Source organism: Heptranchias perlo, chromosome 8 (genome assembly GCF_035084215.1).
Source record: "Heptranchias perlo isolate sHepPer1 chromosome 8, sHepPer1.hap1, whole genome shotgun sequence".
NCBI classification, from domain to species: Eukaryota; Metazoa; Chordata; class Chondrichthyes; order Hexanchiformes; family Hexanchidae; genus Heptranchias; species Heptranchias perlo.
In genome coordinates, this window is record NC_090332.1 from 17,595,889 (window position 1) to 17,613,818 (window position 17,930).

At 46.0% G+C, this 17,930-nt stretch overlaps 1 protein-coding gene across 1 annotated transcript in view; it reads left to right on the forward strand.

Annotated features, from left to right (window-relative positions):
* LOC137324450 (ALK tyrosine kinase receptor-like) overlaps positions 1-17,930 on the forward strand; it is a 693,114-nt gene that overhangs the window by 124,213 nt on the left and 550,971 nt on the right. The gene's annotated exons all lie outside the window — the stretch shown is intronic.

A 17,930-nucleotide genomic window follows, 5' to 3' on the forward strand; every position in this document is an offset into this window, starting at 1 on the left:
TTTCCTGAGCTGTTTAAATGTTTACACTGAAATCTATAACAAATCTCAATAACCTATTATTTGAATACATAAAATTATGACTTGCAAATAAATGTTTCTTCCCAATGTCATTAAAACCAAATGCCGATAAACTTGATTGATGGCTTCACAATATTTCCAAGTAAAACCAAATAGTCAAAAAGCCCTTTGTCATAATATTTATAAAATTGAATTTGTTCACAACGATGGAGTTTGTCCTCACCACCTGTCAAAGCTCATGCAGAGGCGAGATTGTGGGTTAAAGTTGACTAGGTTTGGTACTTAAATAGGGATCTTAATGATCCCTGGCTGCATATATCCTAAAAGAAACTGATAGTGAAACAGTATTAATTCCAATTACACACATTAGCCAAGTATAAGTAAAAAAGCCCTCTTCTTTCAACTTTGCTTACAGTTTCCCCCCGCCCCCATCTGCCACCTTCCTCTGCATGTAATGTAGTCGGAGACATTCTTCCACTTCAGGAGTGTCCAAACCCTTTGCCTTTGTGGGCCGTGTAGATACGAATCATGGATCCTCAAGACCCACTTCTTTAAGGGGTAACTTTACAAATGTTTGATCCCAGTGCAGAGCTTTGCCTGCTGGGTGCGCATATTGGGAATTTGAGCATGTACTTCCCATAATTTTCTCTTCATTAATTTTATTTTAATGGATAAAAATTTTTAATGGGGAGCGACCGTCTGAATTTCTGATATGAACTCGTAGCAGGCAAAGCTCTGCACTGGGAGCACACATTTGTTACATTTGTTACATATAAAGTTAAAATCCATGTTCCCATTAATTTGCATATACTTTAAGTGGCTGATACTAACAGATCTTGTTCTACATAAGTAATAGGAACAGGAGTAGGCCATACGGCCCCTCGAGCCTGCTCTGCCATTCAATAAGATCATGGCTAATCTTCGACCTCAACTCCACTTTCCCACCCGATCTCCATGTTGCTTGATTCCCTTAGTGTCCAAAAATCTATTGATCTCAGTCTTGAATATACTCAACGACTGAGCATCCACAACCCTCTAGGGTAGAGAATTCCAAAGATTCACAAACCTCTGAGTGGTGAAGTTTTTCCCCATCTCGGTTCTAAATGGCTACCCCCTTATTTTGAGACTATGGGCTCGATATTAGCACCCGCTATCGGGTGCGTTCCTGGCGGGGGGGGGCTCCGAAAATCGGGGAATCCCGGAGCGGGTCAGGAGCCCGGCTCCAACCCGCCCACTTCCGGGTTCCCCACAGACGCGCTGACGTGCGCGCGCAGCCCCCGCATGTGGGACTCCCACCGGCAATTAAAGCCAGCGGAGTGCCTCATAAAAGTATTTATTCTGGTATTTCAGGTCGTTAACAGACCTGATTAAGGATATATTTCAGGAGGGGTGGGATTTTACAAACAACTGGGACTGTTTCCCGTACTGAGGGAAACACTCCCAGTTGAAATGGACGTGTTGCAGCCATCAGCCTGTGGCAACTGCAAAGGTCCATTTGACAGGTGGCGGGGGAGACCCTCACTCATTGCAGGAGGCCACTCTGTCACTTTGGTCAAAGTTTGGCCTCCACCACCCTCCTCCTAACAATAAAATTCACAAACTTGCACACTTACCCGGGGTTCCAGACACATGTACCTACCTTGCGGACCCCCTCAGATGTACATCTTCCGGATGCCGTAGCTGCAGTCATGACCTCCTCGGGGTGCGAACAGCATCACCAGCCTCGCCGTCCACGCCGTCCACCTCTGACATGTGGAGCTCCACAACACAGTGCTGTGACACATCCACCTGCACAGCAGGAGGGAGGGCAACTGCAGAGAGAGATGCGTCGCAGAGGGCACGACCCTCGCCACAGGATCCACAGACCGAGGCGCAGCCTCCTGGACCTCTCTGAGCAGCAGTGCACACGGAGGCTCAGAGTCACTTGACATGTAGTCGTGGACATCTGCAGCCTCCTTCATGCCGAGCCGCTCCCGGCTGGCCCGAGCACCATCTTCTTACCTGTCGCTGTCAAAGTCACCACTGCCCTCAACAACTTCTCCGCCGGATCCTTCCAGGATGCCACCGGGGACATCGCTGCATCTCTCAGTCGTCTGCACAAAAGAGCCCTGCAAATACACCTACACCCACTCTGCAGTGACACAATGGGTGGCATCAGGTGTGGGTCTTCATGGTGATCCTCAGGAAAGGGCATTATTGCACAAACCAGACAAGATTCGCAAAGACGTGGCAGTAGTGGTGCCAATATAATATGTAATGTGAGTTGGTCAGAAATTAAATATAAGTAAAAACCATGACAAACCCTCAAACACCCTTGTGCATCCCCTTCATGCTCACAACACATTTGCCTTACGCTGCCTACTGCACATATGTGATGCATGCCCTGTGGCTGCAGCACAGGTCGTGGCAGGTTGAGTGAAGCTGACCGTGAAAGAGATGCATGAGCGGGTGAGTATGAGATAGAGCCATGAGATTGTAAGAGGATTGGGTTGAGTGGTAGTGGCGGGATGAGTACTGGCGAGGTGAGTAAGTGCAGGTAAGATGAGGATGAGGTTTGAGTGGGTGTGAGGGGTGATGTGACAGAGTAGTATTGGCAGTGCAGAAGGAGATGTGGGGTGGGGGCGGTGATGTGGCAGACGGAGTGTAGGGGAATGAGTAAGTGTACTCACTTTGGCTGACCTACTTAGGTCATTGCAGCGCCTCCTGCACTGTATGCAGGTGCGCGATATGTTAGTGGTGCAGGTGACCTCCTCTGCCACCTTGAGCCAGGCCTTCTTGGTGGCAGAGGCAGGCCGCTTCCTGCCGCCCGCCGGTGGGAAGATCTCTGTCCTCCCCCTCCTCCTCACCCCATCCAGTAGGACCTGGAGTGAGGCATCATTAAACCTGGGAGCAGCCTTCCCCCTGGGCTGCTCCATGCTGTAATTTTTCCTATTTCTTGCAGCATCAGTCAGTGGAGGACTGCCCCTTTAAATAGAGCTCCTCCAGCTGACAGACCTTACTGCGCATGCGCAGTCTGCCCGATGCACAGCTCAGCAGCGGGGAACCCGGAAGACCAATCAGCCTGCGATTGCGCACGGGGCAGACTGATTTCACCGGGCGCGTTACCCATGCGCCCAATAGACTCCCCGCTGCGAACCCGCCGCCCTGGTAATATCGAGCCCTTTGACTCCTAGTTCTAGACTCTCCAGCCAGGGGAAACAGCCTCTCAGCATCTACCCTCTCAAGCCCTCTCAGAATCTTATATGTTTCAGTGAGATCACCTCTCATTCTTCCAAACTCCAGAGAGTATGGACCCATTGTACACAATCTCTCCTCATTGGACAACCCTCTCATCCCAGGAATCAATCTAGTGAGCCTTTGTTGCACCCCCTCTAAGGCAAGTAAATCCTTCTTTAGGTAAGGAGACCAAATTTAGGATTTATCTACAAAAGAAGCAACAGTACTACGAACAAGAAGCAAAATATTGCAGATGCTAGAAATCTGAAATTAAAACAGAAAATGCTGGAAACAATGTGGGGAGAAACATAGGGTTAGCATTTCAGGTTGATGATCTTTTGTCAGTTTTGACAAAAGGTATTGACCTGAAACGTTAGCCCTATGTTTTTCTCTCTCCAGAGATGCTGCCTGACCTACTGAGTGTTATCACCATTTTCTGTTTTTAGTACTAAGAACAACCCTTTCCGACCCTTCATGCTGATAATTTCAAACTGAAGAAACCAACGAATAAGAAATATAAGTGCATAGGACTGATTTGGCTGAGCTTTGAGTGCTGGATTCGGAGCCTCATGTAGACTGTGGTCTGCAGTTTAGACGCCTTTGTTTCATGTGACAGAAAGAAAGAAAGAACTTGCATTTATTTAGAGCCTTTCACAACTTCAGGTCGCCGCAAAGCACTGTACAGCCAAGAACATTTGAAGTGTAATCACTGTTGTAATGTAGGAAATGAGGCATACAGCAAAGTCTCACAAACGAAATAATGATAATTTAATCTGTCTTTTAGTGATGTTGGTTGAGGGATAAATATTGGTCTGGACACCAGGGAAAACACCCCTGCTTTCCTTCGAATAGTGCCATGGGGTCTTTTGCATCTACCCGAGAGGGCAGATAGGGCTTCAGTTTATCCGAAAGATGGCACCTCCGAAAGCACAGCACTCCCTCTGTACTGCACTGAAGTGTCAGCCTAGATTTTGCACTCGAGTCCCTGGAGTGGGACAGGAACCCACATCCTTCTGACTCAGAGGCGAGAGTGCTACCACTGAGCCAACTACTATACAAATGAAAGTTTTTGTTGTTGAGGTGTGGTCTAATTACCTTAATAGTTAAAGCCATGCAGCCAAGCCTATCTCTCTACTAAAAGCAGTACCTGTCTCCTAGTACTACAAGCTCTAGAGCCTATTGTACATGTATGGCTGGATATAATTCTACATAAAATATAATGTCAATGCACATGTGTAGGAATGTCACTAACAGACTGCCTACTTGCAAAGTACAATGAACTTTTGTTTAATACACAGTGCGCTAATAATAAATGAAACCCTTGGTTGCTGACATTTGGCCCATGCATTATCCTTCTCCCACATTTCTGACACACCTTGTACTTGATCAGTTAAAAGTCCCTGCTTCTTAATGTTGAAATAGTGTTTTTCACTGCCCAGGAGCTGCGCAAGACTGGATATTTCAACAGCTTTCAACTACTTGCTAGCCCAACAAGTATTCAGTGTTTGGCTGTTCCTTGGATCAATGTCAACTATGACCCACTGTTCACAGTCCTTCAACCAACAATCTTTTCAGACAGTGCTAAGTATCAGTAGTAGATCTTCAAAGACTGTCTGACTGAGAATCAAAAATAACCCTTCCCTCATGACATGGACTCACACGTCCATTATTCCAGTGGATCAGTTAAACTCATGCTGCCTCCTTAGCTGTAGGCTGTCATTATTAAAACACAAAGCTGAAGGAGCTCAGTAAGAATGACTTTAAATTGTAATCAGGAATACAAGTAGGCAGCGTGTCACTGAACACAGTAAGTTTCACACTTATTCAGATTGCTAGGTGGGGCAGGGAGAATTGGTACTTAGACCTTCAGTTCTGCTTGGGTTACCTGTCCTTAATGAGCTGTTCAGCTCTCTTGCCGTTTTGCTCCTCGTATCTCCAAGATTGCCTTCTATTTTCCCCTGCAGCAATCTTGACAGTAGCTTTGGGGGATGATGCATATTTTATGGCATTGATTTTGTGTATTCAAGCTGCATGACTCGTACACAACCTGGCATCATTACGAGCTGGCGCTGCCTCTAGTATGAGGTTTGAGATGGCACTGAACATTTGCTCTTTTAAAATGTAGCACATGTCATGGGAAGCTTTCCTAGATCCATGTCGACTATGTAGTTAAAAACAACAGTGTTGCTATTTTCAGGGTTGCGGCTGATTTTGTCACGATGATGTCCACTGTCTTGATGATGATGGTTGCCATTTGGTGACCCAACAGCTTTTCATTCCCCATATGTGCCTGCTGCCTCATACATATAATACTGGGGAGTTGGAGAGACCAGTGGGTTATCAAACTATCCTTCACCTCTAGGACTTGAGTTCAAATCCTGTCCAGAGTGATGGGATGAAAGACTTCGCTCTCAGCTAGCTGTAGGGGTAGTAACTGAAATGGGTTTTTGAAAATCTCCATTCAGTTTTAGTATGTATGCATTGACAGAACAAAATGGCTTCTAATTTGGCACAAACTTTGTAGTGTTTCACAGAGATACCGCTGGAAATTGCATCATACTGTTAACATTTCACATGCTAGTGTGATATGTATTTATGGTATGTATGTGCTTGGTTATGAATAGTGTCAAATAAGTTTAAAGTTGAACATATGTTTCTGAAGAATAGGGAGAATGAACAATTCCTTTCTGAATTTGAGCCAAATTTGTCATTCCATCATCCAGGTTGGTGGCTAAGTGAAAAAATGGCTGAGATTCAAGCTTAATTTTGTCTTTGAAACAAAAAAGAACAAAAATCTGCATTTATCCATTTGCAAACCTAACTCAATTTTGGGTTGGTTCTATTGAACTGCATTGTTTTGCATTGTGTTACATTCTGGCCTAGATTCATTCTAACTTTTGAGAGATAAAGAACTCTACTGGCACACTCAGTGAAACCTCACGTGGATGTCAATAAATCACATTTACACTATTGGTCCATTGTTAGCTGCTGCTGAAGTTGTAAATAACTGATATGTGGAGCCCAATTTTTGTCTTGGGATCTTAGCTCTCGAAGTGTGCAACAAGCACTAATGTGAAAGATTTTTTGAGACGTCGAAGTGAAGGGCAGAACGTAACCAAGGTCGAAAAGAGTAGTAGAAAAGAAATGATTTAAGAAGTAGTAATTAGATGACACCAAACTTGGGTTTTATAAAGCTGTAGATTCTAGGAGCAAAGAAAGACTTAGGATGGTAAGGTGTTCCACAACTTTGAGGACCTCGGAAAGAATTAGTTAGTGTAGAATGAGACTTGGGCCTAGAAATCGGACCGCGCCCGAATCGTGGCATAATGAGGCCGAGGCAGGACCATGGAAATTGGTCCACCGGCCTCATTAATGAACCCCCTAGCTCCTCAGAAGTCAACCTGCCCAATGCCGACCCTCTGTGGCCCTCTCGCAGGATCACTTCCATCCTGAATCAGAAAATGCCCCCCCCACCCCTTGCCACCGCTCCCCACTCCCGGCCAAATGTGCAGGCAGCCCACCCTGAATATTAAAATGAGGCCTGACTCCCAAAGTGGTTTGGACCTGTTGCTGGTGCCATCAGGGGTCCTGATTGCTCCACCCACCACCTGCCCAATGTGCAGCACCCATGAAACCTACCCCCTATGTCTCGCCCAGTGCCTTAACAACAACATGTAGCTGAGCCAAACAGACTAGAAGTTAGTCCAGTTCTGACGAAAGGTCATCGACCTGAAACGTTAACTCTGTTTCTTTCTCCACAGATGCTGCCTTACTTGCTGAGTAGTTCCAGCATTTTCTGTTTTTATTTCAGGTTTGCAGCATCTCAAGTATTTTGCTTTTTTTTCTAGAAGTTATCCATTCTCAGTCGATGCTGAATTAGCTGATCTCATGCAATAGGCAAAGTTGTAAGTGTGGGTTGTGAAGTTGGATTAAGTTCTGGTGTTCTGCTTGATTTTCTTTTGAGTCAGGTAGAAATTTCAGAGCTTTATTTTCTTGGAAGTTTTACCTGTAGTTGGCCAACTCCCTCAGAAAATTAGGTCTGTGGGAAGGATAGTCTTAATGGGCTGAACGACCATTTCTCATTCAATGCCGTCTCATGGTCTAATATTTTATCTTAAATTTACAAAATTACAATCATTTAGCTGATTCCTCTTGTAATAATAGTATAAAATGAGTGTAGCTGTTGTTTGACATAATGCAAAGAAATACAGAGTAGGGTTAAATATTGAAAGCATTCTATTGCCTTGATTTTTGCAATAATGGGGTTGAAATGGCCAAATGCACAAGCTTGCTGTGCCCTTCAGCACAGAGAATTGGCCCATCCCACTTTTCCAATGGGACTCCCTCCCCCTAATTTTAAAAGGCTACAAATACACAGCAAGAGCCATCCCTCTTCCAGATGCTGTCTGCAGGTCATCCTGAAACAGGTGTGAAACAGATGATCTTGTGAAGCGGAGGTGACAAAGACAGGTCTCCTCTTACATGTCCAGACACATGTGGAGGAATCTATAAATGCGTGTCCCAGGTAGTGACTGGCGCAAAAACTGAATGCTTCGGATGTTTTTGCACCTGCATTTTTGTGAATGCCTCATCACCACTTGAAGCTTCTGGTGAGTTCAGAACTTGGCAAGGAGTATCCTTTGGATAGTGCAATTAAATCACAGCAAAATCAAAGAATACTGAAGGATAGCATTGGCAGCAAAACAAAATACAAAATTCAGGCAAAACAACTGAGGCATGGATCTGGTTTCCCGACTCCACTGCACCGGTGGACCCTTTGGAAAATGTACCGCTCCATTGCGTCGAATTACTCGTTAAATATGGTTCAGGGACAGAATGGACTGATGTGACACAGCAATTTGTGGAGCTCACATACTTGTGGAGGAAAATCTACTTACTGTGACGTGGTTCCAAATTGTAGGAAAAATTATGATTGTATTTAGTTTAATCCAGAAGGACGGGTGGGTTGGGGGCAGGGGACGGGGGGGCTGGCAGTAAAAATTTTAAAAGTTTGGAGCGGGACCGAATCCCAGCTCCAACCCGCTAAATTCCTCGTTTCACCCAGACACATCTGGGTGGGCGCATGCTTCTGAATCCTGAAGGTCCCGCATGACATTTAAAGGGGCAATTAAGATAGTTGAAGTAGTTAACTGAATTAAATCTTTGTGTATTGAGAGATACAAACAATTTTAATTCTACCTGAACGTGTCTCCCGTGGCCTCTGAAACGCACCATGGAAATGGAGGCGAGTTGCAGCAAGCAGCCATTTGGACCTTTAAACCAGTAATTGACACATCCGAAGAAAGGGTGAGTTTTTGCAGCAGGGCAATCAGTTCTCTCAGACAAACCTTTAGCTGGGAATTCTTTGTATTTAGACTGAGATTTCTTTGACACTCAGAATTCTTGAGTTCACACATATTCACCTACATTTTGGACGCCCTCAAACTGATATCATCAGGATGTATTCAGGATGCATGTATTCAGCAGTACATCTAAGGAGGAGGCACATCAGCATCCGTAGCAGTTCTGCGAGTTGCAGCTGGACAAGCTGCACCACAAGGACCTGCAGAAGGGCAGAGAGGGGAACAACGGAGCAGATGAGGTCGCAGGAGGCACTAGCCTTGTGAGAGGGTCTACAGGCAAATGTTGAGCTTCCTGTACCTCTCTGAGGAGCTGTGCCTACGAAGGCACAGATTGAGCAGGCAGTTGATCGCAGACATCTACCGGCTCCTTCATGCAGAGCTGCTCCCTGATGGATCTGGTGGCCACGCATTGTCCATCGCAGTTAAAGTCACCACTGCCCTCAACTTCTTCACCTTCGGATCCTTCCAGGGCACCACCGGTGACATCACCAGGATCTCTGTTGTCTGCACATAAGTGTATACGACAGGTCACGGATGGCTTGTATGCCAGGGCATCCCACTACATCAACTTCCCCATCGATGATATCAGCCAGATTGAGAGGGCAGTGGGTTTCCACTCTCTGGCTGGTTTTCCATGGGTGCAGGGCGCAATCAACTGCACATGAGCCAGGACTGTTCATCAATCGAAAGGGATATCACTCCATCAATGTACAGCTGGTTTGCGACCACCAGAACAGGTTTCTGCAGATGTGCGCCAAATTCCCTGACAGCTGCCATGATTCCTTCATTCTGCGTGAATCCAACATCCTGGCCCTCTTCCACGCACAAGACAGACATATGGGCTGGCTTCTTGGAGACAAGGGATACCCCCTGCAGACTTGGCTCATGACACCTGTGAGGAACCCCACCAGCGAGGCACAGCAGCAGTATAACGACAGTCACATCACCACCAGGTCTGTCATAGAGCAAGACATTGGAATGCTCAAGATGCGCTTCAGGTGCCTGGATGGATCTGGGGGAGCCCTGCAGTACACACTGTGCTGGGGCCTCAACTATTTACAATATATATGAAGGAACAGAGTGTCTTGTGGCCGAATTTGCTGATGATACAAAGATAGGTGGAAAAGCAAGTTGTGATGAGGACACAGTGTCTGCAAAGGGATATTGACAGGTTAAGCGAATGGGCAAAAATTTGGCAGATGGAATATAATGTGGGAAAATGTGAAGTCATCCACTTTGGGAGGAAAAATAAAAAAGCAAAATATTATTTGAATGGAGAAATACTACAAAATGCTGCGGTACAGAGGAAGCTGGGTGTCCTCGTACATGAAACACAAAAAATCAACATACAGGTGCAGCAGGTAATCTGGAAGGCAAACGGAATATTGGCCTTTATTTCTAGGGGGATGGAGTATAAAAGCAGGGAAGTCATGCTACAACTGTACAGGTTGCTGGTGAGACCACACCTGGAGTACTGCATACAGTTCTGGTGCCCTTATTTAAGGAAGGACATACTTGCATTGGAGGTAGTTCAGAGAAGGTTCACTAGGTTGATTCCGGGTATGGAAGGGTTGTCTTATGAGGAAAGATTGAACAGGTTGGATCTATACTCATTGGAGTTTAGAAGAATGAGAGGAGATCTTATTGAAACATACAAGATTCTGAGGGGACTCGATAGGGAAGATGCTGAAAGGATGTTACCCCTCATGGGGGAATCTAAAACTATGGGGCATAGTCTCAGAATAAGGGGTCGCCCGTTTAAGATGGAAATGAGGAGGAATTTCTTCTCCCAGAGAGTCGTGAATCTTTGGAATTCTTTACCCCAAAGAGCTGTGGAGGCTGAGTCATTGAATACATTCAAGGCTGAGTTAGACAAATTTTTGATCAACAAGGGAGTCAAAGGATATGGGGAAAGGGCGGGAAAGTGGAGTTGAGGTAAGAATCAGATCAGCCATGATCCCATTGAATGGCGGAGCAGGCTCGAGGGGCCGAATGGCCTATTCCTGCTCCTATCTCTTATGGTCACACCAGTGAGGGTATGTCGAATAATAGTCGAGTGTTGCATCCTGCACAACATTGCTCAACAGAGAAGTTTACTGGTGGATGAGGTCCCGTGCGTTCATGAAGCAGCCGCACCTGCCATCAAAATTGAAGAAGATGAGGAGGAGGAGGAGGACGATGGGCGAACCATCGGCAGAGCAGTGTCTCACCTGGCTGCTTGTGATGCCAGGGAGTCACTCATATTTGATAGATTCTCATAGGGAGATGTGCAAAGTGACGATAGTCAAGTACTCAGACCATCTGGAATGACCACTAACACCAGCAGCTCCCCCGCCCACCCCCCCAACCCCCCAGGTTGCACAAAACAGTCTACAACTACACATACAACCATTGCAAACAGACTCAATGGGGTCAATTTTAGGATGGCCTAGCGGGTGCATTCATGGCGGGGGGGTTTCCTAAAATTGGGGAAACCCGGAGCGGGTCCGGAGCCCGGCTCCAACCCGCCCATTTCCAGGTTCCCCAATGACGTGAATCGGTGCGCGCGCAGCCCCCGCATGCGGGACTCCCACTGGCAATTAAAGCCGGCGGGATGACAGTTTAGATAGTTAGGGAGGTACTTAAGGTCATTGACAGACCTCATTGGGAAGAGATGTTAGCAGGGATGTGATTTTGAACTCTCCTCAGCGTGTTTCCCATGCTGTGGGAAACACTCCCTGTTGCAGACGTGTTTCAGTCAGCAGCCATTGGGAGATGCAGAGGATTCCTTGACAGTTGGGGGGGATACCTCATTCATTGCAGCAGGGCACTCTGTCACCTCGGACAAAGTTTTGCCTGCCACACCGTTGTCTCCACACAAAATTATTACATCATACCCTAAACTCTGCAGTCCAACACATTTACCTACTTTGCAGACCCCCTCACACTCACACCGTCAGGTTGTGGGGGGGGGGGTTCCATAGCTGCATTCATCACTCCATTGGAGGATGAGTAACCAGCCTCGCCAGGCACGCCGTCCACCTCCGCCACGTGGAGCTACGCAACACAGCGCTGCGCAACAGGCACCTGCACAAAGTAGTTGTGCAACTACACAGAATCAGAACATTTAATGTGAATTTAACAAAAATCAAGTATAAATGAAAAACATGACAGTCTGTCAGACACCCTTGTGCATACCCTTGGTGATTACAAAACCTCCGACTTCCTCTTCCTACAGCTTCTACGTGGTGCATCCCCTGTGGCTGCAGCAGAGGTGGCAGGTTGCTCAGATTCATGCCCGGACTGCTTAGATGCTTTCGGCCTACGACCTCTAGGTGCAGGGGCGGACTCGGCTATCTGGAGAGGAGGCTGCAGAGTGGGTACCTGTTTGTGGGGGGGGGAGGGCAACGGATGAGACGTAGGAGCGCTTTGAGTGACTTCCCCACTTTCATGTCCCCTTTCGTCAGCATCCCTCTCCTGGGCCAGGGCCACATCACTCCTATCACTCTGCTGGACAACAGTTTTGAGGACTTGTAATGCCTTGTAAGGCCAGTGCTAATGTATCTGTCTGCCTGTTTAAGACAGCAGAATGCACTCCTCCAGCCTCTGCATCAATCTGGACACTGACCGCGGCAAGACTTCCGGTATATTGCAAAGGGGCGTCTGTACCTCTATCATTCTCCTTTTCAAGGATGGCCCCCGGATTCAGCATCTGTCAAGCTGAGCAGAGCTTGGAGAGGAGTGCGCCCACAGACTCTCCACTGCTGCCCCTGCCACTATTGTCTGCTCGTGCTCACTTGTGTGTGGTGACTCACCAGGTGACCACCCAACTACCTCTCTAATAGGACCGGCTGAGGTGTGAATATCTACGCTGGTGCATGGCTCATTAAGGTGACATGGTGCGTTCTGAGGCAGGGAGCTACTCTGAGGAATTGCCCTCGTCCATGTCTTCAGTCTGTGACACCCCTGGAAGAGAACATACAGCAATATTAAGAATCACCGCAGAAGTAATGTTGCGATGAGCGTGCTGAGGTTCACAACAGGTCAATCATTGATAACATCAATCCATGTGTGTGAGGGATATTAAAGTTCTGCTACCAGACATTTGCAGGGTGCCAGTCTCGGCATCCCCGACGGACAGGCACTCCAACATTCGGCTTATTTCCAAGGCTCCCCCTCCGCCTCTGCAAGGGCCACAATTTGTGGAGGCCCCCCTCCAGTCTAACTCCTCTCTTTTGCATTTTGTGCTCTCTTCCCCTACAAGAAGAGAAAGTACAGATGTGTGAGTGAGGGTGGCGGGTCACCCAATGGATGCATTGCTCTGGGTCAGGCTGACAATGAATTCGATGCATCAGAGGGTGACTATCAGACAGATTGATCACAATTGCATCAGGAATGGTGTGAGTGGGAGAAGTGAGTGCACAAATCGGGTGGGGTGGGTGAAGAAGTGCACAGAAAGTGAAGATAACTTGACAGGGAGTGAGGAGTGATGTGGTGAAGTAGGCTTCACAGAGCAGTGTGAGGGGGGGGGGGTAATGTTCACCAGAGAATGCAGGTCAATCAGTAATTGGACTCACTTCTCCTGATCTGGTTAGGTCATTAAATCGCTTCCTGCACTGCAGCCACCACCAGGGCACCGTGCTCCTGCTGCTTATCTGTTCTGCCACCTCCAGCCACACCTTCGTGGCAGAACCAGGTTTCTTCCTCCTGTCAGGTATAGCACCTCCCCCCTGTTTCTGACAGCACCCAGTAGTGTCTCCAGGGTGGCTTCTGAGAACCTGGGTGCAGGGTTTGCTCTAGGGCGTTCCATGATGATTTTTCCTCCTTCCTCCTTCAAAATGCATTGTTGGTATGACCCTTTAAATAGTGGGCTTTAAACGCGTCATGCGAGTGCGCCATACACCCGCTGTGCAGTTTGAGGACGCTAAACCCAGAAGTTCAGTTAAGTGGTTTCAATTGAGTCGCTATCGCTTGGGAACACACATGAAAATTTTTTCCAGGTTTCCCACCTGCTTATTGACCATCCTGCTGAGGTACTGCCTCATTGTTAAAATTTGGGTCCATGTCTGAGTCTCAGAAGCATATTTCACAATTTGTTGTGCAAAGCTATATAACCACCGTACTTTTCTAAGATTTTAGGGAACCTGTCATTTTTATCACTGCAGTTTGTGTTTTGGATTTCTTTTATACAGAAATTTATCAAAAATATATTAAAACAATATTAACATTTGTGAATTATATAATTACATTACTACGTTAACAAAAGCAAAATACTGTGGATGCTGGAAATCTGAAATAAAAACAGAAAATGCTGGAAACACCCAGCATCTATGGAGAGAGAAACAGTTAACGTTTCAGGTCGATGACCTTTCATTAGAACATTACTACGTTGTTACCCTTTAGCATATTTATAACTTTTGATTTGAGGGTTGGCTATAGTAAACAAACAAGGAGTAGCAGTTACAATATTTTTTGTTTTCATTGCAGATTTTCAACCTTTGCAGTTTTTTTTCTTCTACTTTCTTCCCTTTAGTCCGTTCCTGTCCTAAGATACTGACAGTTGCTCGGATTTGATCACATGGGCAGCCCTTCAGTATCAAGTTACTTGTGAACCTATACAGTGCCGGTCATCAGATCATATGACTGGAAGACATCACAGCCAATCTGATCCTGTCCTCATCCAATGTTCACACATGTGCATTTTCCAGTACGGATCATTGTTAAGGGAGCAAAAATTATTTCCCCCTCCCCTTTCCTAAGTCGGGGTACTGACGCTAATTGATGCCCTCCAACTTCAGGCCTGGTTGAGATAAACTAACTGAAGATGGATGGGAGAATCAAGCCTGTGATCAGTTTAGTGCCATCATTTCTCTTGCAGCTTCCGGTATGGTTCAGTTCCACATTGAGCAGTGTAATTACCCACTGAATCACCAGCAGAGCTCAAAAGAGGTTTTTTTACTGCCACTGTTTAGGTGTTGCACAGGAATTATTGCTCTCGATCCAATACTGTGAGAGTAACTGAACCATACCAGAACGTGGACAAAACTGATAACATAGTGATTGCAAATAGAACTTCCACTTGGCCCATTTAGGTGTTTTGTAAAATGGTTCATTTGTCATAATTATGCTTTCCTGACACAAGCAAGCATTGTTCATTTTTTTTTTAAGTGTTACCCATGACTCCAGAAACTAACAACAATGGAAAGACCTAACCTAGAATTTATGAATGAACTGAAATACACAGGGTTGTTTTGAACTCCACTTGTAGTACCTGCACAAACTCAATGGCTCCCCCTGTCAAATCTTCAACAATCTCACTGGTTCCCCTTTGTAATGTAAAAATCCGCTAAAAATGAAGTACCATTTGCTTAGAAGGATGCAGGCAGGAGTCTGAAAAATCAATAACTGATACATAATTGACAAACTCTGACAGCCTTTTTCCAGTCATTGGGCTCAATTTTAGGGGGCAATTGCAGGTGCATTGGGGGCAGGGGCTCCGAAAATCGTGGAAATCATGTTCGGGTTTGCCAGGGACCCACCTCTGTGCAAGCGGGCGACCCAAAAACGGAAGTCCCACTGGCAATTAAAGCCGGTGGGATGACATTTAAAGAGACAAATGTACCCTTAAGACACTTTACCTGTGACCGATGAAGTGATTAGAACGATTTTTAACTTACTTGGGCGGCTTGCCCACCGCTTCTGATTCACGCCGAAGGGCCGGATCAGGGAATAAGAAACTAAATAAATTAAATAAAAAACCATAGACAGAAGTGAAAACACAAAATGAACTTACCGATGTCTCCCTCTCCGATGTCCTGCTCTTCACTCCCGATGTCTCACTCTTCACCCCCCCCGATCTTCCCCTCTCCTGCCCCCCCGATCTTCTCCTCCTCCCCCCCCCCCCCCCCCAACTATCTTCTCCTCTCCCCCTCCGTTCTTCCATTTTCCCCCCTGGATCTTCCACTCTCTTTCCCCCCCCCCCCGATCTTCCAGTCCAGCACCGGATGACGTCTCACTCTCTTTCTTGCCCCTCACTCCCTCCGTCAATCAGGCTGGCTGCCGGGCGTGAAACCCGGAGAAGACGTTAATCATCAGCAATCACCGTGCGATCACATCGGAGATGGTAAGTTTTGTTCATGCGGGTTTGCCACGCGCACCTCCCACTGCCAACCTGCCACCATTGCGAAATCGACCCCATTAAATTTGAAAAATATTGGTTCAATTTTTCACACTCAGCAAGGTTTTGAATACTTTTAAAGTATAATCATGCACCACTAACTGATTTTTGAAGTAATATTCTCGATGGGGTTTTCAAATATAATCATGGTGGAAGTTCTTTCTATATTACAGTAGCAACAAGTTTTTATTCAGAGCAAGACATGATAAAGGTTGGTTTCAAAGTGCTTGGAAACGTAATTCCCCATCACCAACATAGCCATTGACCAGAACCTTAATTGGAACAGCCATTTCAACATTGTCATCGGAAATTTTCTTGGGGGCTCTTCCGATCACCTGCAAACTTTGATAGACGATCGATGGAAACCACGGGTAAACCATGTAAACAGGGATTTCGCCAATCATCTGCCAAAACTATGGTGGCCCCTTGGGAGAACCCTTGCGGAAATTCCCGATCTGTGGCTACAGGAGCAGAGCAGTGGCCAGGTGTTCTGCAGCGAGAAGCTCACCTCCTAATCCCTCAAAGCCCCTCCACCAACTACAAAGTTCAATTCAGGAGTGTGATGGAAAAGTCACTACTTCCTTGGATGTTTGTAGCTGCAACAACACTTAAGAAGCTTGACACCATCAAAGTATTTCACTGGACAGAATATTCCACCCCCTCAATCTCTAGCACACTGTAGCTACAGGATGTATGCTCTATAGGATGCATTGCAGCAACTCACCGAGGTTACTTTGATTGCACCCCTCTCCCCCACAACCTCTACCACGAAGCAGGGCAAGAACAACAATGTTGTGGGAACACCATCACCTTCAAATTCCCCTCCAAGTGAACATAAATCAACATGTGCAATATCAGCATTTGGCTGCCAAAAGCAGTAAAAATGATAATGGAATTAAGCTTTTTCCTATCAGTCACTGGGAAGAAAAGGCTTGACCAGTTCTTCCCATAGATATCATTGGCCACCTTTAAGGTTTGGCCTAAAATAGTGACGCATGAGCAGATGCACAGGAACCAGGCAGATGGTTCTCAAGTTGTCACCAGTCTCCTGCCAGCAGATGCGCCTTTGCAGTGACAGGAGAAGGCTGCCAAAGCATGCAGATTCCCACAGGTTGAATAGGATAGGCTAACCTTGCTGCTTGGCAGGGTCATCTGAGTCTGCAGCACATAGAGGTAGATGGCCAGCATAGTCAAAGAATGTTCACAGGAACAGAAACAGAAAAAGCTGGAAATACACAGTCAATCAGCATTTCTGGAGAGAACAGACATTCGACGTTTTGGGTTTGTATCCTACTTCAGAAGCATATTACTAGGATCAGCAAAAAGTAGGGTTACTATATATATATAATTATATTATATTATATATGTATATGAATGAGAAGAGGCAATATAAACCAAATGGTACAATTTTCTCAAAAGGAATGCAAGAACAGGGAGACCTGGGGTTCCATGTACTCAAGTCTTTGAAGGTGGCAGGACAAGTTGAGAAGGCTGTTAAAAAGGCATATGGGATCCTTGGCTTTTTAAATAGAGGCATAGAGTACAAAAGCAACAACGTTATGTTAAACGTTTATAAAACACTGGTTAGGCCCCAGCTGGAGTATTGTGTCCAATTCTGAGCAACACATTTTAGGAAGGATGTCAAGGTCTTAGCAAGGGTGCAGTGGTGAGAATGGTACCAGGGATGAAAGACTTCAGTCTTGTGGAGAGACTGGAGAATCTGGGGTTGTTCTCCTTAGAGTAGAGAAGGTTAAGGGGAGATTTGATAGAGGTGTTCGAAATCATGAAGAGTTTTGATAGAGTAATTAAGGAGAAATTGTTTCCAGTGGCAGAAGGGTCGGTAACCAGAGGACACAGATTTATGGTAATTGGCAAAAGAGGCCACACGAGGAAAAAAAAATTTACACATGAAGTTGTTATGATCTGGAATGCAATGCCTGAAAGGGTAATGGAAGCAGATTTAATGATAACTTTCAAAAGGGAATTGTATTAATACTTTAAGTGGAAAAATTTGCAGGGCTATGGGGAAAGAACAGGAGAGTGGGACTAATTGGACAGCTCTTTCAAAAAGCCGGCACAGGCACGATGGGCTGAAATGCCTCCTTCTGTGCTGTATCACTCTATGATTCTTTATTTATTGCTCTTAATCGAATATATATTTGGTCTCTGATTTCCCC